Source organism: Pagrus major, chromosome 12, assembly GCF_040436345.1.
Source record: "Pagrus major chromosome 12, Pma_NU_1.0".
In the NCBI taxonomy this organism is placed as follows: Eukaryota; Metazoa; Chordata; class Actinopteri; order Spariformes; family Sparidae; genus Pagrus; species Pagrus major.
The window spans coordinates 811,970-825,459 of record NC_133226.1 but is presented as its reverse complement, the minus strand read 5'-3'; the positions used below and the strand labels follow the sequence as shown (position 1 = coordinate 825,459).

At 39.3% G+C, this 13,490-nt stretch overlaps 1 long non-coding RNA gene across 2 annotated transcripts; it reads left to right on the top strand.

Moving 5' to 3' along the window:
- The first annotated feature begins 3,009 nt into the window (after positions 1-3,009).
- On the top strand, positions 3,010-10,823 carry LOC141005499 (uncharacterized). 2 transcript variants are annotated; one of them, XR_012179874.1, is made up of 4 exons: positions 3,010-3,213; positions 3,755-3,854; positions 7,044-7,095; positions 9,007-10,823. It is a non-coding gene; the product is annotated as an uncharacterized lncRNA (long non-coding RNA). The 2 variants fall into 2 exon arrangements; XR_012179873.1 differs by having other exon boundaries at positions 3,010-3,854.
- Positions 10,824-13,490: the final 2,667 nt, after the last annotated feature.

Below are 13,490 nucleotides of genomic sequence, written 5' to 3'. Positions count from 1 at the left end.
TACCTGCAACCCAGTGGTTAACGCCACACTCAAGATATGGTTTCAGTTTAGGAAACAGTTTAAATTTACTGCCCCTACAGCTCTAACCCCATTGTTAAGAAACCCTGTGTTTAAACCCACATTTACTGATCCCACTTTCTCCTTATGGCATGATAAGGGACTGAAATGTTTTGAGGATTTTTATAAGGTGGGGATTTTTTGTTCTTTTGCAGATTTAGTTACTGAATTCGGTCTTCCACCCTCCCATCTCTTTAGATATTTCCAGGTGAGGAATTGTGCAAAATCCTTATTTACCAACTTCCCTCACCTCCCACCTAAACAGCCATGGGGTGAACTCTTACAATTTAATCCCTTACAAAGGTCTTTAATCTCAAAGGTTTACAGCTCTATCCAATCCTATGATGACCATTTACCCATCAAAACAAGGGAGACTTGGGAGCGTGAGTTGGGGTTGGTCTTTGACGGGGACTGGTGGGAATCTGCACTGAAGGTCATTCACAAAATCTCTATTTGTGCCCGCCTGACCCTCATACAGTTTAAAGTTGTATTTAGATGCCATTATTCGAAGACTAGGCTGGCACAGATTTTCCCAGATGTGGTAGATGTCTGTGACAGATGTGGTGGCACACCTTGCAATCTTACGCATATGTTTTTCTCTTGCCCAGCTCTGTCGAACTTTTGGCAAATTTATTTCAACACCATGTCTAAGATATTTTCAAGAACTATTCACATTTCGCCACACATTGGCATTTTTGGTCTTCCGGATGACTATACCCTATATTCTACTAAAGAATTGGAAGTAGTAGCCTTCACCTCACTCATTGCTAAACGCCACCTCCTTCTGAATTGGAAATCCACAACTGCTCCCTCCAGTACACAATGGATTACAGAGGTTATGTATTTTTTGAAAATCGAGAAAATCAGATATTCAAGAAGGGGGAACTTGAGCAAATTTTATAACAAATGGCAACCGTTTATGGACTTTTTTGCATCGATGTAACCCCCCTCCCTCACACACACACTCCCTCTTTCTTTTTTTTCTTTTTCTTTTTTTTTTTTTTTCCCCTCTCTCTCTTCCCCTCTCTTTTTTATTATCATTTACGTATTTCTTCTGTCATGTCAGTCTAATCATTTTATATAGATTATATCTCAGTATCTAAACGTTGTATAGTTTATTTGGTTTCAATTCTGTAACTGTTGATTGTTCTCATAACACAATTCTATATCCAAGGGTGTATACAACACGTTTAATGCTGACACCAATGTACCATGTAAGTGCCTTTGTTTTTCTTGTATACATATTAATAAAAAAATATGAAACAAAAAAAAAAATTAGTCTGTGGAAACAAGTAGTTTCCTTTATATGTAAATCTGAATTTGAGGCAAATATTGAAAATATTTCAAATTTCCGAGGGCTTTAATTTTGAAATTCCACATAAGAACTTCCTGGAATTATCTGAGTGAAACTCTGAGGAGGACCACTATCGGTCTGAACTGAAATTAGTCTGTGGAAACAGGTAGTTTCCTCCTAATATCAATCTGAATTAAGAGAGAAATATTAGAAATATCTGACATTTAAGAGGGCTTTAATTTTGAAATTCCACATCAGAACTTCCTGATATTATATGAGTGAGTCTCTGAGGTGGACCACTATCAGTCCTGTCAGATCTGAGTCCAATTGATTTAAATGTTATCAGACACATTTATCAGTCTGTAGGCAGTCTTTAGTTGTTGTTAATTATGATACCACAGCCTATTAAAACTCTTCAACGGTAATCTGTGATTTCTGTTCATCAACCTCCATTCACATAAATCAGCTTCATATCAGTTTGCTGACCTGTCCCTCTCAGACTACATACATAAATGGAATACATTAAAAGTCAAACATCAGTCAAAAATACAAGATAATAGTGTAATAAATGTGGGTTTTGTCCTTTAGCAGGAAAATACTGCCAGTGTCAGAGCCTTTAAATAATCACACAACGGTATAGTACAAAAAGGCAATCTTTATTAAATCATCACAAGTTAAATATAAAAGCTAATTCATAGAGGTGAGGAGGGCTACCACCAACTAGAGGAACCAGTCATAACAGGACAGCCAATACACGCTTCATTTAAGTGAAAAACCACTACACACAGGGCTAGACTCTAGCTTAAGACACACCATTTCAAACCACGGCACGCTAGCACCCTCAACGCAGGAGGCACTGCAAATTATTAACCACAGCAACCTGAGAAATCACAGCAATCCACAACACACTGTTTAAAGTGAAACCATGTGGATGTCCCGCTTATGACTTACAGTTACCCCTCCCTCACCTGTAACCTACTCCCTCCCCGCTCTATGCAAACTACACAATAGGCCTATATACAAATACATACAGAAATACATATAACAACAATATTTAAACCATAGCCTACTTAACTCGCCCGCTCGGCGAGACCCTCCCCCGGGGTCTGAGCCTGAGATGCCGTCCAACTCCCCGGGGAACGACTTCGCTGGACGGTGTGGACAAAGTTCAGCCGGGCATCAGTGTCACGCACGACCGCAGGAAGAACATACATCTTCTACAGTCCCGGCCCTGACCTTCTACAGGAGACAGCAACCCTCCCCTCCTAACACAGGAACAACTAACCCCCTGCTCTATCTGTCTTCATCAAGACACTCTCCAATGAGTAGGCAGTTGAAAGGGCAGCTGGAGTGGCAGTGTTTTCTGGGGCGATCCAATATTGGGGTGATCCAATATTTGTATAACATTTCGTAATGTATAGCATTCAAAATATGAAATGATTTGAAAAAACCCCCCCCAAAAAATCCATGGTCTCTGGCAGCGACAGGGCTGTAAAAACTTAATTCAATCAATTTTATGGCCCGTCAATTTTGTATGGACAGACTACCTGTCAATCAATCTGCCCTTACCTGACCACCCTCACTCATTGCGCGTGACCGGGTCTATGAAACACACTGCTGGAGCTGTGGCGGACTGTTTACGACAAGAATGGCAGAGAAACTACAGCCACACTTCTCATCACCAGCGGTACCGACAGCAGCTTACACTGCTGTGCAAAGAAAGAAAAGAAAGACTGAACTCGAGAAGGCTACCAATAAAAGAAGTTAGATAGCGCAAGAAGTAAAACGAGAGTCAACATCGGAGTGGCTTTTCAGCGATGGCGACAACTGAAGCAGTCAAAGACCTGAATACGGACGCCATGGTAGCTGTGTCTGTTGGACAGAGCTGGTTTGTTTTGTTGGGGAAATGTATTATTTCTCTGCATTATGTTGTCAACGTAGCTAACGTTAGCTCCTTATGTTGCTGTCGTGTGTATTCACCCAACACTAACGTTAGCAGTTTGTAGCTGACGTTAGCTAGCTAGCTAGCTAAAATAGCAGACTAATGCCGTATAAGACACATTTACATGTGACGTCACCGTTTACACGCGGGCCAATGTTTACACGTACAGTGGATCTAATCCATATAGCAGTGTTCACACATGCAGTGCTACCCTGGGCTGTATGTACATTAGCCAGACGAGCTGTATGTGAGGGGCAGACTCATTCTTGTGTGCTACTCGTGTGAAAGGCAAAGTCCACTGTTCGGAGGTCCTGGGAAGATTACGTATATCTGTGAATATAGTTTTCATTGTATTTGTGAGCTGAGGTTGTTAGATGTTATTCATATGAAGTTCATTCATATAGCCTTTGAACTAGACGTTTTACAAATGTGCTGATGCTGCCTATTTCTGTGTCCTATAGTTATGAGAGGGACGCATCAACGTCCAGCCTTGAGGCGTCAGTTCACAGCAGAACCATGTCCTGATGTTTCCACTATTTCTGTAGAGTCTCTCTCAGACAGGTGAGTGTAACTTGATGCTGATAGCAACATGGATCAGACCACTGTTATTCATGTAATATGTTTCTTTGATGGATACATTTCATAGATACATTTGTCCTTCTTTCATATCAAGTTGGTTTGCTTTATGTGCATGAATGTGCTCCTTAGCAGGGATACAATACAAAAAGAAATGGCATCATCTTATTAGCTGCTGCAGGAAAATACTTCAAGTACTGGTCCTAGCAGTCACGTGTTAGCCTACTGCTTGAGACTATTGCATATTAGTAAGACATTTTTTAAAAAGAAAATAGACTTTGCATTTCAATTCATGATCTGACTGTCAGCTGACCACAGTAGAATGTGGGAATCACAGAATGCACCTGACAATCCCTATAAATAATCGCTTGCCACCCATCACATAGGCTTCCCATCACCCACCTAACTCCAGACTTCTTTTTTTTGTTATATAGCAACAGTCCTGTGTTGTCTTTGAGAGAATCAATAACATTTTTATGCCCCATAAACACATTTAACTATGTTAACATGTGTTAACATTAACACATCTAACTTTATGTCCTGTAAACACATTTCGTTCTCCATCCTTATTCAGTTTTCTGTAATTATTATAATTTTTGCAGAGATGATGAAACTCCTTTCTATTAGGCCAAGTACTCCAAGGTGTACAACAAAAAGTCCAGCAAGTAGAGCTTGTACACACTACTGTCAAAATGTAATGAGAAAAAAAATATATGAGAATGTGAAACTATGTAAATTACTCAAAAAGTAGAATTGGTAAATATGAAATGACTGTAAATGGCACAATTCTGATGTACACTGAAAAAAGGGAAATATTGGGTCTTTGAATTTACAAAAGTGAAGTTAGTAGAAGCAACAGAATTAATTTATATTCTGTTTGTGAACATGGTTTAATCAAGTACACTTAAGTTGTTTATAAAGAATTTTGAACTAACTAGTTTCTTGCAAGTTGATTGATATTAATCAAATTAAAAAAACAAACTCATTGTAATTGTTATAAATTCCCCATGCATATTAGTAAGATGTTCATTGTTAATAGTATAATTCATTCATAACAGTATAATCTTGATTATCTGAATAATTTCAGTCAGGCATTTTTTAGTCAGTCTGTTTTGGGTCAGGCAATTTACCGGGACAGCTATGTTTTACATTTTGGGGTCCTGATGAGTCAGCGTTGTTGACGGATATATGTACATGGATCTATAGATCCATGTATATGTACTGACTGGCTGCTGAAAAAGTTCTATATAAAGAGTTAAAACGTCAATTGGTGTCCTTCTTGCTCTCTAACCGGAGTACGCTCGTGGGTGAAGTGTCCCCAGCACAACAGTTTCCCCCCATGTATCTTTAAGAGTAATCGAGTTTAGTCTCTGCCGTTTGAATGTCGCCAGGCAGTGTCGTTATCCCTGCGGAACAGAAGGTGGCGCTTATGCGCCGGTAGTTGGATGCCAAAAATAGACCAAGAAGAAGACCTCTCAGAAGGAAAGACCGCGAACCAACGGAACGTTGTGGGAAGTCTCCACGCTTTGCAGCAAGAGGTCGCGACCCAATATCTGAAAAAGTAAATTCTTCAAATTTATATGTGTTCCTGTTAGAGTAAGTTGGGCGACAGTCGACTTGAGCCATGTTTTCAAACAGTAAACGTAATATAACAAACCTGTTAACTCTGTGTACTTATAGCCTATTTGCATAACATGTTGGGGAACTTTAGCTAACACCCGCTAGCTAAGCCTCAGTGTGTGTTTCTCTGCTGAGCCCGCGGCTCCCGGGCCCGCTGCTGCCCACAGTGCTACAGCCGTTGAAGAGCAGCCGCTAGCCGGCTGTGTTGAGTCAATTTCATCGAACTTCGCCTCTGCACAAGACTGTGACTATGGTGGGTGGGGGAGGAGGGGAAATAAGAACTTGTATGAAGTTATGACATGTTTAGGATTGTGTGTGTGTGTGGGTGTGTGTGTGTATTTTTACTGAGACACCTGACTGATGCTAAATATTTTCTTTCACATGTTCACTGTCTCATTTGCATATCATACATTCAAAAGGCTCTGTAATGGGTAGGTACTCTCACATTTATTTAAGCCCTAAATTTGCATCTTCATTTACCTTGAGATACATTTTTAAAAGAATGTGAGTTATTGTTAAAATCTTAATTATATTTTTTCACATTTGATTATAATTGAAAATATTGACTTGCTGTTTTTGCACTGTTTTCCTGAGATTCCGCTGAAGACGGAGACGTGCGGTTTGTATCTTGTGTTTGTTTCCGACATTTCCTTGATGTTCTATGCCACCGCGTAAAAGACCAATCGAAAAATAGATGTTCGGCAGACTCCATACGCAGTCGACGAATGGACAAACGTTACTAGGCAGACTAGTTTCTTTTTCAACCAATCAGTGGAGGGTATCTATGACGTGTTGTAGCCAATCAAAGAACTCTGGGGTCTTGTGAGGGAGGGACAACAGAGAGAGAGCTGTGTGCGTAGAACAGAGTGAAGGGGGCAGGGAGCACAGAGCAGAGTGACAGAGGGCCCAAAGTGACTGCAAAGTGACAGAATAACTTCATAAATAGCATTTTTATTGAATGACAGGTTCCCCTCAACTTTCTGGAGGGTCTTTGCTTTGCTAAGTGGCATGCCTGAGGAAAATGATGCAAAAACGCATGGGACCTTTTGTATTGAAAGGGCATTATTTTATTGTTCTTCACATATTTGGTTGAATATTGGTTGGTTGCATATGTGTGTCAGGCAAAGGGATTGAAAAATAATATTTTCATTCAAAAACTCTTAACTAGTATTTGTTTGAGGTGTGATTTTGAGTAAAAAATTTTAAAAATCTACTTTTCGTTTTTGAAATTCTTTAGTGTATTGTAGATTTTTCACTCATACTTCCTTTAAAAGCACATTACATGAATGCCTATGATAGCCTAGGTTTTCCTGAATCTATAGGTACCAAAGGTGTTCCATATACATTAAGTATTGTTTATAAGCCCAAATGTTAAAGAAGTAAAAACAAGCTGAAAATGGCTTAGTCCTCAGAGGGTTAAAGTCCTATGAATTTATTTGGAAATGATAGCATATTCCCATCTTGTATAGAATTTGGTAGTGCAGTGAGCCTTTTTGTTCTGACTCGCATTTTGGGGATGAATGATATGACTAATGATCTTGATGTATGTTGCAGGATTAGGTCCAGGGAATGTGGAGCTGTAAGGGGTGCACAGAAACTGTATCAAGTAGGTCCAAGCTTTTACATTACTACAAGTTAAAGCATCCACATTTTGGACGTAGTTCTCGCTATCCATGTACATACCAGCACTGTCCATGCACATTTAAGATGTGGAATGCCCTTATTGTCCACCAAAGTAAAATCCACACTACAGGTGTCCCTCACAAAAAAGAAGCTATATTCAGTTGTCACATTTGTAGTTGTACTGATTTAGCATCAGAGAAGGATTATGTTTCTCATATAAATGCACATCTCAAACGAAATGAGAGTCATTTGTATGTTTTTAGGATGTGACTTTAAGACAAACATTTATTGTACTTTTAAATCACACAAAAACCGAAAACACCGGCATCACACATTGGTTGATTTTAAACCAGAAGTAGTTATAACTACAAGGATATCATCTGTGAATGAATTGGAAGCAAACAGTGATTCAGTGGTCATTGAGCATAGATTTGCCGCTGCTTTGCTGAAGTTAGAACATTTGGTCCATGTGCCCACTTCAGCTGTAGATGAATTTCTCGGGGAACTCCATCATTTGATCTGTTCTGCCCCTGAGCCATTATCTTGTGACATTGTGAGGGACATCTTTCATCAGAGAAACCTCTCTGTTGATGAACTTGTAATTAGAGAAACTGTTAATGCAATTTGTTCTGGTAATCCAGTGCAAAGGTCCATACAAAAAGGTGGCTCTCTAAGTACAGCCTATCTGCGTAAGCAGTATTACAAGGATAACTTTGGGGTTATAGAGCCAGTTGAATACATTCTTGATGCTAAAAACAAACGCAGTTTCCAATATATCCCAATATTGAAGTCCTTACAGCAGTTGTTAAGTAGAGGGGATATCATTACAAAAGTTGTTGAGGGTCATCAAAGACAGGAAGGCACAAATTCTGGTGTGACACATCAGTACAGATCCTCAAGGGACGGCTCTCTATTTAAGGAAAATTGTTTCTTTGCTGGAGAAAAGCCAAGGATCATCCTAAATTTTTATGTTGATGACTTTGAAACTTGTAACCCACTTGGCACCTCACGAAAGAAGCATAAGCTTTGTGCTGTTTATTGGGTATTGGCTAACTTGCCTCCGGGGTCTCATTCTGCTTTGTCATCTATCTGCTTGTCAGTGTTGTGCAAAACTGATGATGTGAACACCTATGGTTATGATAAAATCTTTGAACCTCTTCTACATGATCTAAAAACTTTTGAGGAGCTTGGTGTTTATGTCCCACTGTTAGGTGAGTCACTTAAGGTACAGTGTTCAGTGTAGTGGCTGACAACCTGGGAGCTCACAGTGTTGCAGGATTTTTGCAAAGTTTTTCAGTGGAATACTATTGCAGATTTTGCACAGGAAGCAGGAGTGATATTCAACTACATTCTGTTGCATCTGGTGCTTTTAGTCTGATAACCAAGGAGCTACATCAGACCCATGTCAGACAAGTCAAAGATACAGGTACAAGTTGTTTTGGAGTGAAAAGGGAATGTGTCTTCACAAAAAATCTGTCTCATTTTCATGTCATCTTTGGTTATCCTCTTGATCTTGCCCATGATGTATTTGAGGGTATAATCCCAGTAGAGCTTGCTCGTTACTTGACAGTGCTCATTTCAAACAAATACTTCACATTAGCTGATCTGAACACTGCTATTTTGAAGTTTCCCTACAAATGGGCCGACAGGACAAACAAACCTCATGTTGTGTCACAGACTTTCTCTAGCAGAAAAACAGTGGGCGGAAATGCCCGTGAAAATTGGAGTTTGCTCAGGTTTTTGCCTTTTTTGGTGGGATCACGTGTACCTGAGGATGAGCCTGCATGGCTCTATAGTGTCACTGTTTTATGTTTATCATTTTCTTGATGGAGCTTGGTGAATAGTTTTGATTTGGCTAACTTTGGTTTACTTACCTTTTGTCTGTTTTGTACAGAGCCTGGATGACAACACCATCAATGAGGCCATTGAAGACACCACTGTTGGGATCTATGTTGTCAAAGAACATGCTTCAAGTGATGAAGTAGAGGACATTGTTCTTGAAGGCATCAAGGTGTTACAAGATCTTGATAATGTAGCATTAGCTGTTGCTATGCTGTTCGGACTGATGTATGTGCTCAACCTTAGCTACCCTGCTAACCTCCTCTACACTTTTGAGGTTATCCAAAAGATTTGGATGGAACTGGATGGAGATAAGCTTTCCAACAAAGCACTTACTCTGAAAAACAGGCTCTCTCAGTGAACTGGTCACACTGATATCACTGCACCCTTTTTTTTAATTTGTTATTTCTCCATGACGAGTCGATGCAGGGTTTATTACATTTGTTTGTAAATCTACTTTGATTTGTCATCACAGGGTTAACCATCATGGTTAAATTTTTTTTATGAACACTAGCTCTTACTTGCCTAATTCAGATTTTGGCATATTTTGTCTACTAGTTTACAGTAAAAAAATATTTTTATTACTGTTGTTATTTTGTATTTGCTGTTGAGGATGCACTTGTGCAGTACTAACTGTTCACAGTTTTTGAATGTACTGCAATAAGTGATTTGTGGCTTGTATTTTCGTTATTTGTGTTTTGAATCTACTGGTTTTATAATGGTAACAGCTTTGTATTTCTATGCTGAAGTTATTGTATGTGTGTGATTTGTATGTGTGAATAGTAGCTCTTACTTGCTCAATTCAGATTGTGGCATATTTTGTTTACTGGTGTACAGTAAAAAATACTTTTATTACTGTTGTTATTTTGTATTTGCTGTTGAGGATGCACTTGTGCAGTACTAACTGTTCACAGTTTTTGAATGTACTGCAATAAGTGATTTGGGGTTTGTATTTTGAATCTACTGGTATTATAATGGTTACAGCTTTGTATTTCTACACTAAAGTTACTTTATGTGTGTGATTTCCAAAGTTTTATGGAAGAATACAGTAAAAAAAATGTTGTATTTGCACACAACACAAAACTGATGTCTACAATGCATTTGGCTGGCTTTGACAAATCAAGTTACATTTAGAGACCTAACCTGGGTTTGTAAGGAAATAATAAAATTGCTTTTAATTTACATAATACATTAAAATAATATTAGCATTAACAAATCAAGTTCATTTTATTTGAAAATCAGGTATCCTGAACATGATAAAATCGCTTTCATACTACTTAATTAATTGGTAGCTTAAAAAAAATAAGTTAACTCAACTTGATTATTTTAAATACCTGAACATGATTGAAATATTTTGGTTTAACAAGTAATAATTCATTGAGAAAAAGAAGGACATTTTGTCAGTCATCCACATTCTTATCATGTGGGACCGATGTACACATTAAAATCAAGGTAATCCAAAGGATTCTTTTTTTCAGTGTAACAGAGGCTATTTTTGGTTGTTTTCAGGAATATTTGTCACTGCATAAAATGTAACTCAAGTTGTGGTGCTATACTAAATTGAAAATAATTTCAAGGTCCTTGAAAAGCTGTATCTAGTGTCAGATAAGTAATTGTGCCATTCTTTCTACAGGACAATCGCTGCCAAAATAGTAGAGGATTGAGACAGCACCGACATCAACAGCCTAACCTGTTGGCCAACACTGGTCTGTGTTTATAATCAGTCAAGAAACCTCTGGATGTCCTTCCTGTATATAGTTGTTTATGCTAATTGTACTGTATATTGTCTAAACGATAAAAGGTATACTATATTTGTAGTGTTATTTATTTACATGTGTTCCAAAACATGGAATAAACGAGAGTCTTGCCTAATTCAGTTGTTATTATTAGTGCATCACGTAAAGTGAAAGAACTGTAATGGGATGGTTGTTTATGCTGGAAGTGTAAAGAAAAGGCATTTATCATTTTATTCACTTTATTCAAACAATTTAGAGATAATGCAAAACAAGGAGTAAATACAGAACGACAAATAAACAGGTGTCAGGCAGAGTTCCAGCACTTGATGTGATTGCTCCAAACATAGTCCTTGAATTCTGGCCTGTAAAGCAACAGATGAGCAACATGATTAGATATTTTTATGGAACAGAGCTTGACTGTCCTCAGCATACTGTGAACAATAAACACTTTCAATGGTCAATACTTTAGACATTCCTGGACAAAACTGTACAGATGTTCCAGTTTATATTACATTTTTTTGAAGTACCAACTCTTTATCTTTCTTTACATTTTTCTACTTACTGTGTTTATTGTTATGCACCAAAACACAAATTCAAATGGTGAAAAACTACTTGGCAAAAAATGTGATTCTGATTAGGGCACTTGTGTGTCCAAGTTACATGCCTGGTCAATATACTGTACAAACACAAATAGTTGTAGGTGGTGTTTATCAGGAAAAAAAAGCACCAGTAATGTTCTACTTTAGATGCTGACCTGCTCATGTGCAATCCTTTGAGCTTGAAGATCTTCTTCTCGACGTATGAACATCTGCTCCTTGACCTGTCGCCCTCCCATGTCCACGGCCTCTGCCTCCACTTCCTTGGACACTGCTGGTTGCCCTCCTTCGCTCTGGCGTGTCTTCGTCATCAGAGTCAACTATGCTCTCATCGTGGAAGCTCTAACATGCAAAACATCATATCATCATGAGTCCAATACAATATTCACGTTCGTCTGTGAATCACTGAGTGAAACAAAAAAATGAAACATGTAGCAGGCCCACCACTAATCTTGATGTTTTAGCTTTGCCATTTCTAATGTTACCATAGAAATACTCACTACTTCACTGTGCAAAAAGACGCTTATTTCGCTGAGAGATGCTCAAAATTGACATAAGTGAGTTTGAACCTAAATGAATTAAAAAACAAGTTAAACCATTTTTGCCATATCCAACTTTAAAAATTCAAGGTCAAAACTCACTTATGGCAATTTTGATTTTTGATTCCTACCGTGGAATGGTTGAAGTTGGATAAATATTATGGCGAACATGGTTTAAAGGGATAGTTTGGATTTTTTGACATGAAGTTGTATGACATCCTCACCATCAGTGTCGTGCATCAGCAATGACTTTTCCCCCACTGCGTCCTGCGAGCCGAGGTCTGTCCCGCTGTTGTTGCTGAAGAAAGTAGTTACGGCTAGTTTGCGGGGTCACTAAGATAAAGCGTTTTGCTTCAAAAAACAATATCCGTTCAAAGGAGTAAAACATTTGCATCACAAAATCGTTAACGACAAAAAAGTCAGACCTCACGATCACCTGGCACTATTTCCCCTCCCTTCGTATCACTGCGCGCTTCCGCCTGTTGACACACGGCACCGCTCCGTCAGCTGTTTCACGGTGTTTACATGCTCGGATGTGCGAGAGAGCTAACGTGAGTACTAGCGAGATTATTAGACAAGAGGATATATAAAAATGGTGCGGATTTGCGATTATCCGGGTTGCAACAACAAAGATCACACCAAGTCGCCGTATATATTTCACCGCTTTCCTGTCACGGACAGTGCCGGATTGGGAATACGGGCAAACCGGGCATTGTCCCGGTGGCCTGCGAGGCTTTCTGGCCTACTGGCCTGCGTTATTTTTATTTATTTTATTTATTTTACGACGTGAAATATAATAACAATTTAACATACCGTTGTAGGCGAATGACGGTATATAAGCCCTCCTATTGGTGCATAAACTGGTAGCTCGGCCCATTGTTCATGACTGATGTAGCTGCTGGACCAATGAGCTGAGGGCAGGGTCTGCCCGGCAGGTCCCCTCCCTCTCGGGCTACAAGGTGCCTGTAAAAACAGCTAAGACCGAGCGTGATAAAAAGTAGTTTATAGTAGCTTATCTGACCATGGATGGCAAAAAGAGAAAGGGTGGCGCTGAAAGAGCTAGGGACCAAAAGAGAATGGCCCTCCAGGTGGATGCTGCAAAATGTAGAAAAATATTCGATATGTTTGCATCTTCTGGACGCGGAGATTCAACATCTGCGGCAGCTTCAAGTGGCGGAGAAGGTCAACAGGTGGACCCGGGGAGCACTACGGCCATGATCACTGTGAGTATAATTGATAAACTGCAACCTAACTGGTTCATAAATCAGATATCTGTGTAAGACAGAGATGGACATCTGTCACACCTGTCTCTGTCATCACTCAGATATGTATTATAATTGGATATTAATTTCATTGGTGCTAACTCTGCCAGTCATGTAACCTAGCCATTAAGCAATGCAACCTGGGCAAATGGTGTGCATGCTAGCTAGCAGGCAGGTTGTTTCATCATGGCTAGTTGGACTGGCAGTTTGATGGATTTATTTCGCCTCTGACCTGAAATTAAGTTCTCTCGCACATCTGTCATTAAGAGGGGGTGAAGTGTCGTCTACCGGGGTCACTCATACATCTGTCATTAAGATGGCAGAGGTGGGGGTGTTGGAATATTTGTACTTATGGGTGTGAAGTACTGTGTACTCATATCATTACTACTGTCTATAGTGAACATAC